Here is a 17,089-nt window from a genome sequence, read left to right as displayed (position 1 = left end):
ATTTATTGGTATGGGATTTTTGGCCAAATTACCTATTTTTATGCATTAATTTTATCTGATTTAAATGACCAGTCAAACTCAATATTTTCAAAATGCATATACATACTTATATAATATACGAGATAGGCAAATATGAAATAAAGTACATTGGTTAAAATAAGAAATAAAATTTTAATTGGCAATTCAGTTGAGTTTATTAGAAAGACAAAAGTTTTTTTAACGAATATAGAATTTTACTTCATCATAAAATAATTTAAATAATTTTCTATATCAATAATTTCAGTATAAATATTTATATCATATCATAATTTTAGATAAGCGATATATTTTAAAACAACTTATATTTTTACGATACATTATAATTGTAAAAATAAAAATTTTTTTCCGCTTGAAATGAATGACACATTTTAATATTTATAATCTATTCTTTAAAACGATATTAAAAAAATATTATAAAAAATTATACAAAAATTAAATATATGATTTCTAATATTAATATAATACAACTATATATATATATAAGAATATAAATATAACGACTTTTGTTCTACTGATCGATTCATTGAATTGTATTTTCCAATAGTATTTATATATATTAAAAATAACAAATATTTTTCTATATAGTAAAATTTTAATAAAATTTTCATAACATTTGAGATATTATCGTCAAACATTATTACTAATGTTTTATAATATATCAATTTGGAATGCGTTAATATAATGATAAATTTTTAATTTAAATCTTTCATAGATTCTTATGAAAACGGTTATCTTTTTCCCTATATAATTTAATATGCCTTATAAAAACATCAGTTTGATATAACTTTATAAGAGGCAAATATCAATATTTACACACATTATTATATAAAAATCTATTTAAATACGATACATACAAATTCAACATTATGTAGAATCTGTTCAATTGATATTCGTATGTGGCGCACATGACGATCGACTGCGCAGTTCTAATATACACATGCAACTACTCTACACACATTTCAATAATTGATATGTGTGTGAAATATGGATGGAAAGACGAGGCAAAGTGGCATCGTCCCCACGCGCGCGATTTACATGCGCATCAACCACCGACGATAGTTGAAACAGCAGTAGTGCTATTGCTTTCCATTCGGTCGGACTTGACTGTCGCGGTGAACAAATGCGCATGCGCATTTTGTTGTTTCGTTTTATACGCCTGCGCGTGCCATTACTTCTTTTGGCGCACAATTAATAGATTTGTTGAACTATCAAGATGACCGCGAATCATAAGTGAAAATAATCTGCGATTCTGGTTCTGCGGTTTTTCTTGAAACTGTTTAAATCAATAGTGTCTGTTATCGATATATTTTGTTTGAAAATTGTTTGCATTTTTCTAATTAACGAGTTTTCTAATACATGGATATTATTACGTGAAGAAAAAGATGCCGTTTTTTTTCATCGTATTATAGGTATTGAATTATGAAATAATAACAATTTAAATTTGATTTTTATAATAATAGAGTTTTTGGAATATTCTATCTTATATAAAGATATGCATATAAAATATATATATAATTATATTATTACATTATTAAGATATATTATGTAACATATATAATATTATAATAATAAAATTTAAACATATTTCATTAAATTTTCGGTATTTTAAGCGATTTGATTAACGTTCGTGTTTTTAAATGAAATAGATGCTTTTGAATAAAACAATTCTATATGATAGGAATTTATAAATACACATAAACATACACGCACACATGCACAGACACTATGCAATTTATTATATATAACAGTTCACATTATATGAAATTAAATAAAGAATAAAATTATATATATAAATATACATATATATATGTATGTATATATATATATAAAATTTTAATTGTATTAAAAAATAAAATACAAAATAATATTTTTAATTAATTGTATTAAAAAATAAAATACAAAATAATATTTTTAATTAATATATACAATAAAAGGATATTATTTCTTTTAATAGTTTTTATATAAAAAGTATATAATATTTAAATATTATTATTATAGTAGTAAGTTTCATTAGCGTATTCATTATTTTATATTTGAATATTTTGTCATGAAATAATTATTAAATATTAATTAATATAATTTTTGTAAAGTAAAATAATGATAGTTTAAAGATTTATGTATATATTTCCAAGAGGGAAACAATATCTTGCATAAAATGACCGTTATTAATTACTTTATAAACGATTCTTATATTACATAACAGATTTATATAAAATAATATTTAAGTTATTTAAAATTGAAATATAGTGTGATATAATTATTTTTAATTGATAATACATATCTAATGAATATTTCATATTTTTATGGAAGAATTATTTCTATGGAAGAATTTTTTATATTAAGTTTATACAATTATTTTATTTTTAGAGTTTCACAGAATTAGAAATTCTAATAGAACAATATATTTAATCTTATTCTTCTTATTGATAAATTTAATTAATAAAATAATGCGTTATAATGTTTAAAGCAAGTTTAATATGAACGGACACAATCAGTCATTTCTATATTAAGAATCTATAATTAGAAATTTATATCTATGGTAATCATTTCGCATAAATAGAGTAAATGCGATATAAAGTAGTAAAAAAAAAAAAAAAAAACTATTCATGAAAATGTATTCAATTTATTTTTATATAAGTTTTATTTTTTTTTCTTATTGAAAAAGCAAAATATTATAAAATAATAAAAAAACTTATATATGCATAATGGAAATAAATAATTCAAAATTAATACATAATTATTTGACAACATAATTTTTATTGTATCATTTTTTTAAAAAATAAAATCTTTATAAGAATAAATTAAAAAATATTATGTATTTATACATATATTATGAACTTGTAAATTTATCGTGAATAATAATAATTCATTTTATTAATTTTTCAGTATCTTATATTTATTTTTGAAATATTTTTTTAATTCGTTAAAATTTTTTTCTACAATAAAGTAAAATAATATTGTTATAAAATAGAAGTAAAATATTATTATTTATAAATATATAATTTATATATGTTTATACATAATAGGTATATCTTTATATTTATTGTATATGCATATACTATTAGTATATTTAGTATATTTTTTAGTATATTTATTTATATTTGGATATCGTGAAACATCTTTGAAAAATCAATTCTAAGTAGAAAAATAAATAAAAGATGATATACAAGACTTATTTGTTAAGCAATGTAATTTCATGTTAGATGAAGAAATAAGAACACAATACAACAGCGCAACGGTATAACGGAGATAGAGCGATTTCACTCTCTTATTTCATTTAATGTAAATTTCAGTTGCTTATAACTTAATAAATAAATTTTAACTGACATTTTTGTTCTATATTTTTTTCTATTTGTTTTTGTTTCTAGAATTGACTTTCTAAAGATAATATGATTTTAAAATATATATATTATGTTATTGTTATTATACAATATACATACAGAATATTAATATATTTATCCTAATATTTATTTTAATATTCTATATGTATATATTGTATATTATATATTGTTATTTAACATAATGTATATGTTTTGAAATCATATTACTAATTGAAGAGTTACATATGTGAAAATCATGGTTTTGAACGTATATTGAATGACCATTTTACAATCCATGTACTTTTTTTAGACAAAAATATACGTGTATTAACGTATTCTTGTTTTATTATTTTTATTATTAAACTTTGGCATTTTCTTATTTAAAATAAGATAATAACAATTTGAAATAAGACTTAATTTTAGAAAACTATTAATTTTTTTATCTATCGATAATTTTTTGGTGAATAAAATCAAGAAATATTAATTTTAACTTTAGGAATTCATGGTATCAAAAGTTATACTTTTAAAAATACATATTATTGATGCATACACATCAGGTTACACAGATGAATTGTTTTGTCGTTTGAATCATTGTAGGATAAGAAACAGATGTTCTATGGCGATTTATTGATTGTAGATGTAGATTTCTAATTTTCCATGTACATTTCAATTAATATATTAATTGTCAATAAAATTTTTATTTGTTGAAATTAAATTTTTTATATTGTAAATACAATATAAGCTGATAATTTTTCTAATTTTATAATTATTTTTTTCATTATCTTTTTTCATTATCTACCCAATATTCTATTATCTCTTGAATATTTTGTAACCAAAAATAAATAAAAATTAAATTTATCTTCGAACATTTTTAATATTTGATTAATATTATAGAGTCTTAAAATTAAAATTATTTTTTTTTATTAAAAAAGATTTTTATTAATAAAAATTTTCTATTGATAAAAAAAAAGTAAAATTAATGGTCCTTTAAAGTAAATTTCAATGTTCTTGAAATAATGAATTAATAATTATTTTAAATATTTTATCTCGAATATTATCAAAAAAGTAATTTTATTTTGTTTGAGATATATAAATTATTTTAAAATAATGTTTTTTTTATAATTTCTTTAACGTGTTTACTAATTTGGATGATCATTTTTGCTTTATAATTTACAATGAACATTACATAGCTTGTTTAAAATTAGTAACCATTAAACTAAATTTGATTGAAGTTATTTTTAATATACAGTTTAATTATAGTTAGTAATATACAGTTAAAAAAGTATTCTTATTATTTTACACTTATTTTTTACACTTTATTTTTTATTTTATTTTTTACACTTAGACTAGTTTAAAATTAGTTTAAAATCATTTCTAAATTATATATTTTTTAAAAATTGTGATTGTAGAATTTATAATACGGTCAAAATGATTCGTATTTTTCAAAGAAAGGACATTTCTACCATTTAGAACATTCAGATTATATGTATTTTGATATTACTTTTAAATTAAGCTGCATTAATGCTGCATAATTTTTTCATATTTTTAGTCATTTCATTATAAATTTAAAACTTTTTAAAATTAAATTGACGATGATGGTCCATTGCAAGACAGTTATATGCAAAAATCTAGTGTTAGCTAAAATTCTTAGCTTTCTTTCTTCTCTTTTTATAACAGATTCTTTAGAAAAAAATGTATTAAAAGCATAATGGAAAAGAAAAATCATAGTTTTCTTATTTTATTATGAAACACATATTTGGTATCATACTCGTTGATATACACAATCTTTCAGTTTGTATCATATATTATATTTTTTCCTCTTGTTATATAAGGATAATTATAATTAATCGAGATATTACATTCAAATTTTTCCAAATAATATTCTCGATTGCTTATGAATCAATCATGAGCTGTAAAAATATTCTTCATTAATTTGATTTTCCTAAAAAAGATTACATTCTTTAAATATTTTATATCGTTTAGACAATCCCTTGTAATTGAGAATATTAGAATTAGGAATAGTTATAATAAATTTTTAAATATGTTTTATTTTGCAATTATTATAAGTGATTTGTCAGTTTTTGCTATTAAATGATTGTGTGTAGTTTAATATGTTCTATTTTTAATTACTTTTGTTAATAAGATTTGATTTTTTTTGATAGCATTGCCGAATTGTTGCAGCAGATATTACTTTTTATGAAATTTATTTTACATATAATCATATTATAATCATCTTTCATGAAAATTAAAATATTTATAGGTCAACTATTCTTGATTCCTTGATTTAATTTATATTAATGTTAGGATCTATATAATATTGACTTTATAAATATATCAGTGTACAAATTTTGATTCAATACTGATACGCATCAAAGTTTTAATATTTGATTTTATTTTTTCATACTTTTTAAAAGAATATCAAACCAATATCGAAAAACTATCGGATATCTCAAAATATATCCCAGAAAATAGAAAAATATTGATACTTATTTAATACTTTATGTTTTGATGTCAGTTTAAATATGAATTTTTAATATTACATAATTTTGGTACTTATTTAATACTTTATTTTTTATTTTTATTATTTTTATTATTATTATATATATTATCAAAGATAGATATTGAGCTCAGTTCGTTAGAATGAAAGAATAAATATAAGAATAAATATGGAAGCGGTTAGTGACCATCATCTGATTATAATTTTATAATGTTTATAAATGGAAATTAAAATATCAAATAGATATCAAAATTTTCGTAAAATATCAAATGAAGTACACGTAAATTAAATAAAATAAATTATCAAATTTATATCGATATCTTTATGAGGAATCAGATTGATATCATCTGATTTTTAGGTGTAAATATAGTATTAATTATAGTATTAATTTGATATTGTTTCAAGAAATAGATCGATTTTGATAAGTAATCATCAAATATCTAAAATTTTGATGTGCATCGATATCTCCTTTTAAATATTTGAATATCTATATATCGATATCGATATTCAATAATATCAATATTATTCAATTCGATTACTATGATTTTTCTTTTTTCTTATGTCTGTATTTTTTGTAAAAGAATTACTGCTGATTTATTAGGTTTATACTTACTTTTTATATATGTAGATTATTTGAATGTTTCATGTTTTTATGTAGTTGATGTTTATGTAGTTCAAATTAAAGATCTATTAATCTAAATTGTTTTTAATATATGTCATTACATTTCACAAATTAATTATTAAGACTTTATTTGTTTTGTTTAATGTTTTAATGTTTTATTGTTGTTTAATGTTTTTTGTGATCGTTCTTTATTAAAAAGTTATTAACAAAAACATTTTTTAAATTTTTTGATTAGATTATGTCAGATTAGTATTAATCATAATAGTAACAATAATGTTATTGTTATAGATATTGACTGGTCTCAAAACAAAGAAATTAAAAAGACCAGTTTAAACTTAATAAAAATCACTAAATTGATTAAATGAATTTTCATTTAATTTTAATTTGAAATAAAATTAAACTTAGAATTAATATAAATTTATTGATAATTGATCAAAAAAATTTATTTAATTTCTGACTTCATTGTTTATATTGGATTAGATTAAATTTATTAATCTAACTTAGATTAAATCTATTAATCTAACTTGTTTTTGTTAATATGATTTATAATATGATTAATAAATAATGACCACTTTTTAAATAATGATCAAGTAATCTACAATCTTCAGTGTTTAATATAATGACTTTGATAATATATTAAAAAAAAAATTATCGAAATCAAAAATGATATTTTTTTGTAAATATTTATTTACACAAAATAGTATATATGATATTATTTCATTGTAAACTGTATTTAATTTTAATGTTATTTTTTATGATATTCCTATAGTTTTTAATTATCATTTTCTACTTTGATAAAAATATGGATGAGCGATATAATTAAATTTTCTTTGTGCTAGCTATTATTTTGTATTAGCTATTAATTGATAAAGAAGAAAAATTGATTTTTCATTTATTTTAAAAAACGTCATTCGTAATCTTCTAAGAATATTTTCTATTAATAAATTATAATATTTGTATGTTTTTTTATATATGTCATTGGATTTGTTAAACATGAGCTTTTTCAAAATTAAATTAGCAAAAGATGTGATCAGCTTGTAGATGTAATTATATATCAGTTTCTATCTTATAGTTCTAACATTATTTTATTTTTTATTTTAAAAATTTGATATTGTGCTTATGCGAAACGGTTTTAGTGCTGACCGAAGATTTAAATTAAATATTGAATAGAGAAAGAATTTTATTTGATCAATACGCAATTGAATTTCAATCGAATAACAATATATTTTATCAATAATAAAAAATTTCCTTATTCCTGTTTATTGATACATATATATATATAGTAGAGCCGTTAACTATCGCATGTTTTGTCTTTCATTTTTGCAGAATGATATTATTATGATATTATTTTTATTATCTTTATTCCTTATGAATAAAATGAACAAAATTAGGAAGAAAATAGTCTACAATTTACAGAATACATGATTGATAGTATCGATTTTATGATATTTAATCGAACACTAAAGTGCTTTTAGAGGTTTAATTTCTTCTTTATGTTGTTTGCAAAATATCTATGGACTTCGATTCTCAGCAAATCGAAGATATTTTTTATAAAACGAGGTTATAAAAGATTATTAAAGATTTAAATATTAGAAATAAAGAAAAATATGCATTGTTTTGTAAAAAATTTTATTATTTTATTAGAACTTATTTATTAGAACATTATTTATTAGAAACTGAACATTATTTATATTAGAACTAATATTAAACCTAAAATTTTTTTTATTTTGTTTATGGGCTATGTGAAACCTTTTTTTTTTTTTTTTACTTTGCAACAATCAAATGAAAAAATAATTTATTATGAAATAATTCTATTATCAATAATTTTATTATCAATAATTTTTTAATGAATATTGTATTATTTGTTTTGAGAAAACTGTTATTAAATATAGTATATTAATCGAAACTTTTATTCCATACATTTTTATATAAATAGTATTCCATACATGTTTATATAAATAAAAAACTTTTACTTTTTTAAAAATAGAAAAATATTGTAATTACGAAATAGGAATATTTATTGTGCTTTGAAAAAGTTAAAGTTACAGATATACAGATTTCCTAAAAATCCGTGTGATAGATCTCAAATTGAAACTTTAAACCGTATGGTGAAATTTTATTTGTACATTCGTAAGAAAAGTGAAAACGTTAAATAATCGTTTGCTTAAAATTGATAAAAAAGCATGTTTTTAAATATATTCTTTAATCGTATACATATTCTTAAATATATATAAAGAGAGATTGTCATAATTGTAATTGGTCCGCTTCTGAATAAGTAAAATGAAAATGATAATTTAACCAATCATTTCGATATCATATCATATATTGTCTGATATATATTCTTAAATAATACCAATTTAAAAAATATTTCTAATTTTTATTTTTATTTTTTTATTATTTTATTTTTAAATATCTGTTCAAAAATATATGATACTCCACTTTTATTAATTGAACAACTGATAAAACTGAACATTTATAATAAACTTGAAATATTATATAAGTTTATTAAATATTATATAATAAAATAATTAATATAAAAAATTAACTTAAAATAGAAAAGATATAATTTAAAGTTAAAATTTTGATAAATAATTATTATTTATAAAAGTTGATTTTTTATTGACATTTCATTTAATTTTTGATTTTGCGGTTTTTAAAAAGTATTTTAATACAGATTTGTTATTAAAGAATTTAAAATCTATTCCAATAGACTAACTATATAATTTGTTAGAAATCGATTGGAGTGTCTCTTATGTAACTTTGGCGAACAAACCACATTTAACTGACTCTTCTATAGATTTACAAATGTCATTTATTATTAGTAAAACTAAAGTTATGTTTAGAACAGAGAAATTCGTTTTCGGTTTCAATAGAAAGTGATAAAATATTATTTGCTCCATGAGTTTCTATTTAAGAAAATTGTAAATAAATTTCAAGACTTTTTTTTTACTTTTTTTTTTCTTCTTTTCTTTTTCTTATTTTGAATATTAATTATTCGTTTCTTTTATATCATTGCTTATACTTTTATAAAATTTTTTAGTAAATCTAAACTAGTTAATATCGAGTGAAGATTTCTTCTGTCATATTTAAAAGTTTCTTCAAATATAATATAATATATTTTATAGAATATATTTCTTATTAAATAATAATTAGTATATGTAACATTTATAATATTTGGTCTTTTTTATATGTTGATACGTTGTGCTGTATAATATATACGATTTAAATAATATTAAAGGTATATATTACTATTATTTAGATTTAGAATAAATTCTTGTTGTTTAACATCTTTTTATTTAGAGATACATATATGTATTATGCTATTAGCATAATAATGCTCTAAGCTATTAAATTGTTTTTATCGATTATCATAAGTTTACACGTGGCGTGTCAGAGTCAGTATTTTTTATGAAATTCTTATCTTTTTTTATTTTGATATTAAGATATCGTTTCTGATCATTATGTTGTATAAATATCATATATAAATATATAATTATATTACATTTAATAATTTATTTAAGAATTAGATTTTTTAATGTAGATTTGTTATAATATTTATATATAATAATATAAATGTCATAATATTTATATATTAATAATTATATGTTTTAATATTAGTTAGATATTTTTTTAATTATAATTTCATTATAATATGTTTTTATAAGCAAGTTATACAAAAAAATAATTTTTATTTGATTCTGATTTGATTATTTTTACGAATTGTTGAACGTATGAATTCTTCAATGGAATTTTCACTTGCTACAAATATTGATTCAATAACTATTTTGTCAGATTCGTAGATAATTTTCCGTTTTTTTTTTTAAATTAAATTTTTAATAGTTGGATTTTTTTTTCATTTATATTTTTAATTTATTATAAATAAAATTGAATATAATAATTCAATTTTGAAATTGAAATTAATTCATGATCTTTTCTGATTTTTTGTGCAGATTTTTCCGCATAAAAATTTTATTATGCTCGATTAATTATTTTTAATAATTATATCAAAAGAATATTCCTGATTTGAATGATTTTGAAAAGTGTTAGCATTCTGAACAATTTTTTCCTATATATATAGGATAAATATATAGGCAAAATTTTTATTGAACTTATATAAATTTATCATGGCGTGAATTTTAGTATAGATAGTCACCTAATATATTCATATATATTATTATCTAAACAATAAAGAAAAAAATTAATGGATTATAAGTTAGATTAGATTAGATTTCATTAATTTATTCTTTAATAGCAATCATATTTCTATATAATCAGTAAAAAAAAAAAAAAAAAATTAAGGGATTATAAATTAAATTAGTTTTTATTGTTGTCATCATAACATGAATTATTTTTCTTTTGAATAAATATTATATTAACTTATTTTAACCATTGCATTTAGAAATTCATATGATTTCATTATAATTATATTTTTTAGCATTTTAATTTATCTTATCATTTTTGCAAAATTATACATTTATCATTCACAAATTACTGACAAGACATTATTATTATATGGAAAGAATATACATCCTAAAAACATTTTTCATTTATAAGACATTCTGCATATTAAATAACCAAATAATATATCTATTGCAAAAATATTATTGTAAATCTAAATTTAAATCAAAATTTTTTATAAATATCTTGGTATAACAAAGTTAAAAAAAAAATTTATTCAGAATCATACCTCGAATAACATATTTGAGTCATCAAAATCGGAAAGAAAAACTTTTTTTAAAATAATTATCTTATTTTTTTTTATAGATATACTGTATGCTTACTGTATACATATTTACTTTTAAGTACTGTTTTTTGATTTTCTACATTTCTGTTTTTTTTTCTTTTTTTGGCATTTTATATTTTATAATTGAATTATATTTTAGTTATGATTTTTGATTTTAGAATCGAGATGTTAACATTTCGATTAATTAAATGTAAATTGATTTTCTATTTTTTTATTCGTTATATTGTCGTTCTCTATTTTTTTTTGGAATTTAATAATTTTCTTATTGACTATTATTATTCATATTTCAGAAGATCACTTAGTAATAGTCTATGTTAAAAAATTCATTTTTTTTCATCCATTATTTTCAATTTTTCGTTAACGATATAAATGCGATTATAAAGTTACGATCTCCTCGATTCGAAACTTGATTGAATTATATATTTTTTGGATCAATAATGATTTAGATCTCTTCCATGATTCTTAAATATTAAAATCAGTTATAATATATATAATTTAAGAAGTTAATTATATAATATAATATAATTTAAAAAGTTAATATATGATTTAAATAGTTAATAATATTTTCAATTTTTCTTATTCAAATAGATAGTTCTTTACTAGATATAAATTGAAAATATAGTAATCACGAAATTAATCATACCATGTTACAAAGAAATTCGTTTAAATAAAAATGTAATAATATGGATTATATAAATATGCAATATAAATATTTCTTAAAATTAGAGTATTATTATCAACAGTATAAAATATAAAATTCTGGATCAGTGATAGGATCAATGTTTTAGATGAATATGAAAAATAATTTCTCAAAAAATCTTCTGATATATGTATTCGTTAATCCTTAGATTTTTTTTTTTACAATCTCTATTGTTTTATATTTATTTATATTATATATATAACACAAAACAATATATAATATTTATATATGGTGAGAGAGCCGCTGTAGTGGTTGAACGCACGTGGTGAATCGAAAAAGGCGTGACGAAAAAGAGGGGATTCCATGCCTCTACATCGAATGTGAGAAGAGATGGAATACGTTCCGATCGAGGAAGAGAAAAAGTCAGTGTGCGATGCGTGCCGGAGAATGTCTGATATGAGATTATATTTTGTATTTCCTATATTATTGAATTCATTAATATTAAATTCTAATATTCTATACAAAAGAATAAAGAAGTATTAACCTTGATACGTCTCAATCCTATGTGTATTTATCGTTGAATATTATTCTAGATCATATAATTTCTCCTTCCTTTTTAACGGCAGTGTTTCTCAATAAAAGTGATTGTAATTCCAATATGTAATATGCAAATTTTGCCAAATTATTCTTATACTTCTATATTAAAAAAAAAAAAAGATCAGATTTATTGCATGATATAGTTAGATTTTGTTCTAGATTTCTAGTTTTTGAAATAAATTAAAAAATATTGAAGTATAAACGAATGTATTTTTAGTGTTTTTAAATTTTGATCATTATTTAAACATTTAGATTATGTAATATATATATTAAGAAATATTTTGTAGTAATGTAAATTGATTAATAATAAAAAGTATACAATACAAAAAAATATATTTAAAAAAGAAATAAAAAGAAACTATGTTATCACGCCGATGCATTTTGTTTTACTATACTGAACTCATTTCGCGTCGCATCGCACATAAACTATGCTTTAATTGGCCGATTTAGCTGGCTAAAATTAAAAACATCTTCATATTGATTTTTTTCGATAAAATATGATAATATTATATAGTGATATATAATAATAATATATATAACAGAAAAAATTAATGTACATAAAAAATACAAATTTTTTTATTTAATTCAGCAATTTAAATTTTCAAATGTTGATATAAGGATTAAAAATTTATTTAAAAAAAAAATAGATTTTGTTTTGTAGTGTTATTTTAATTAGGGAAATTTGAACAAGATAAGTTTTATTTATAACTGCAAATTTATATATGTACAAATAAAAATAATTTATATTTATTAAATATAATAATTTAAATTATTAAAAATAGAAGGATGAGATTTAAAATTAAAATTAATTAAACTAAAAGTAATTAAGTAATAAGAAAACTAAAATAATCGATAGTATAAAATAAATAAAAAAATATTAAATTTATAGTTTTCGATATATATTATAATGTAATGTAATAAAATAATGTAATGTAGTAGTAATGTATTAAATTATAATGTAATAAAATAAATATAAAGATAACTAGGAACGATTTTAGAAAAATTTTTATAAATATATGTTATTAATACGTTTTTTTATTTAATTTAAAAACTTGTTGATCAAAATATCAAAATGCAACAGAATATAATAGATATTTAATTTATATATAGAAGAAAAATGTTTATATTTTTATATTTTAATTCTGATTATTATCAGATTAATTTTAATCTGAACAAAAATTTATAATATTAATTATTTATAACTGATATTAATTCCATGATTAATTCATTTTATTTTGACCACTCAACATTTTTGATTATTATGTTTCAGATAATAAACTTCTTCATCTTCGTATCAAGATGACAGTTATCTATTCTTCACCAAAAAAAAAAGATGGAAAAAAGAAAGAGAAAGGATTAATATATTGTTCGATAATAATGAGCTAATTAAAAAAAGATATCTATCGTGACGGCTATATTTCGGAAATATTTGTTGATTAGTGATTTGAAGGTAAGATCGTATGAAATCATTGGATCCATGCGCACATACAGTGGTGCTGCATCTCTGTTAATTCTAAAATGGAAGATCAATCGCAGAATACTAAAAGATTATCGATAAGCCCTATCTCATCTTTCATCGACGGTAAGTGATTTTAATATTGTTTCTTTTTTTTTTTTTTATTTTTCAATAAAATACTTATTTAATGCTAAAGATTTTAAATAAAATTTGTTCGATAGATTGTGTATGTGTAATATGATATGTGTAAATACATATATCGTGAAATAAATTTTATTGAAAAGAACAACAATAAAAGTTGAAAAATAAAAAATAAAAAATTCTTAACGAAATAAATTTTTAATCGATTTTAAAATATTTAAAAGAGATTTTTATTTTTGAAGAGATAAAAATAACTCTTTGATAAAGTAAAAATAAAAAAAGAAAAAAAAATCAAAAATAAATTCATATCTAAAATTAGTACAAAGTTTTTTTTAAGAAATACAATTTATTATTTATTGAGCATCTTTCTTGACATGATATTAAAATAAATTTCTTTTTGGCAAAAAATGAAATTATATAATATAAAATCATTGTATGATGTTATAAAAAATTGTATAATAATTCTCATTTATAAGTAATAAAATATAATACGAAATGACAACAAAATGTAAGCAAAAATAGATAATAGAATCATTTATATTACTACAATATAATTTCAAGTGCACAATTTTAATTTAGTTACATTATGCTGAAATCAAGGACTATATTTACTTACCTTATGTTACTACATATCTCTTTCATTAACTATACACATGATTAATATTAATTAATATTAAATTTAATTGTAGGCAAAAAAAAAAAAGAATTAAATTTTATTGAAATATTAAAAATCAATATTTTTATTACCAAACATTTTCAAATGCTAACATTTCATAATTTCATCTTTAATAGAGTTAGTTTCCATAACAGAAATAAATATTTCATCATTTAATAATCTAATTATTTGTTTTTTTGTAATTACTAAATCTATTCCAATTATACAACTTAATATATAAAATATTTTGTATATATGCATATATTGTGAATAATTATTTATGTAAAATAATAAAATCTAGAAGAAAAAATTTCATAAGACAAAATAAAATGTTATCGAATTATGACTTATACGGATTTAATATATTTAAGTCTTAATAAGAAATATTTTAAATATTTCAAGATTATGAAAAATTTAGAAAAAATGAAAAAAAAAACGCGATATTCTTATGTTTATTTTTTCTTTGTCTTTCATATAAAATTATATTGTGAACTAATTATTTTTAAATATTTAAATATTTTTCTTTATAAAAAATAAGAAAATTTTTTATGTCGGAAAAATATTTCAATTAAAAAAAATATAAGTGACTTTGAAATCTTTTATTAAAATTTTCTATTATTTAGTCTGAATAAATGAATAAAATAAACAAAGAGAATAAAATAATTTAAATTTTTTGTAGAAATTATATAAACGGTTTTTTGTTGTTTTATTATTTCATAATTTTTTCTATTATGATGTTTTTTTAGTTTTAAATAACATATCTTTATTTTACTGATAAAAATTTTTATATCAATTTTATTGTGTTAAATTGGCGTAAGATATTTGTATATTAAAAATATGCAAAATATATAACATATAGATAGTATAATATTAATATTTTATGATGCATACATGTATATTTAATAATATTCTTTGCAATTATTTCAGTACATTGAAATTTGCATTACAAATTGCATATTTTCTAAATTTAATGTTGAAAAAGTAATAATTACTTTATATTATATGATATTATAATCGATGTATAAATTCGATATCTTTTAAATATTTCTGATATTTTTTCAATATTGTATATCGTACCCAGCTCTTATCTTATATTATTAGTAGAAAATTAAGGAAGAAGAAAGAATATCTAAATTTGTATTCTTGTTGTGTGGGACTCGAACAATTCATATAAAATAAATGTTATAATTTTTCTTTATGATTGTTAAATGAATTTTATTAAATTTATTCTTGTATTTTAGAATTTCTTAATAGAATAAAATTTTATTTTCTACAGATTAATCATCATGTTTTGAAAAGTATTAAGAAGTATAAGATTTTAAATCTTACATATTTAGTATATTTTTTTGATTCTTAAGAACTGTTTTATTACTATATTGAAATTGTTATAAATTTAACTAGTTCAAAATGCAATCATTATAATATTCTGAGTATGTATTTTCAATGGTGTGTGTGATTTATTTATTATGTTAAAGTGGAATTATACAAAACTAATCCATAATCTAATCCATAGTTTCATGTTTATTATTATTCCACATTAATAATAGTATATTTACATCTGTCAGTTATTCACAGCAATTGTTTTTACAATGTTAAGTCAATTTCTGTTTATATAAAATTTCCAAGATAATAAGAAGAATTTTTATCCTAAAAATTTGATTTCAGTTTTCTTCAGTTCCTGATTGTTGAGAAATAATGTTTAATGTTTATGAAGTATCTGTTGCTGCATATCGTTATTGAAAAATATTATTGCAGAATATTATTACAAAATATTCTAAATGAAACATATATACATGTATGATAGAAAAAAGGTGAGTAATGATTATGGAAGAATGAGATCCTTGATAATATTATTTTCTAAGCAGATTTAATCAAGTAATTTATCTGTGGCAATGATAATAATTATAATTATTATTTTTATTATTATGTTACAAAATTTTATTTTGTATTTTTATCAAGATAAATACAAATTTTACCATTAAAAATTTGAGAGAAACAATAGAAAAATAGTATTATTGCAATAGTCCATATATAATTTTTTATAATTGTTTCATTATCAATGGCGTCGATTAATTGTCTCTTCTTTATTTAGAAATGAGTTGTTCATCATGATTTTAAGATTTTATCTTTTGTACACACGATGTTACACAAATTAATGCTTATATCGAGTTAATGATAAAGCAATTACCCACATTGAAGCACATACTACGATACATAGTAGCATAACAGGAATAGATGTACTATTACGATTGGCACTTGCGTACAAACACGAATGATCGCTTGAAAATAATTGTTCACTCTTTTTTTAATATCAAATATCTTTTTTTTTAATTCCTTTCTTATAATCTTGAAGAATATTCTTGACAATATATAATATA

The 17,089-nt window shown here is 19.1% G+C and overlaps 1 long non-coding RNA gene across 1 annotated transcript; it reads left to right on the top strand.

The window, feature by feature from the left end:
• The first annotated feature begins 1,108 nt into the window (after positions 1 to 1,108).
• LOC147658867 (uncharacterized) lies at positions 1,109 to 16,718 on the top strand. The gene is made up of 3 exons (XR_015295205.1): positions 1,109 to 1,448; positions 13,730 to 14,041; positions 16,377 to 16,718. It is a non-coding gene; the product is annotated as an uncharacterized LOC147658867 (long non-coding RNA).
• The last annotated feature ends 371 nt before the right edge of the window (positions 16,719 to 17,089 follow it).

This window comes from Apis florea, unplaced genomic scaffold, assembly GCF_048593485.1.
Source record: "Apis florea isolate Af1SG1 unplaced genomic scaffold, ASM4859348v1 contig_1404_pilon, whole genome shotgun sequence".
Classification (NCBI taxonomy): Eukaryota; Metazoa; Arthropoda; class Insecta; order Hymenoptera; family Apidae; genus Apis; species Apis florea.
This window is presented reverse-complemented; position numbering and strand designations above follow the sequence as displayed.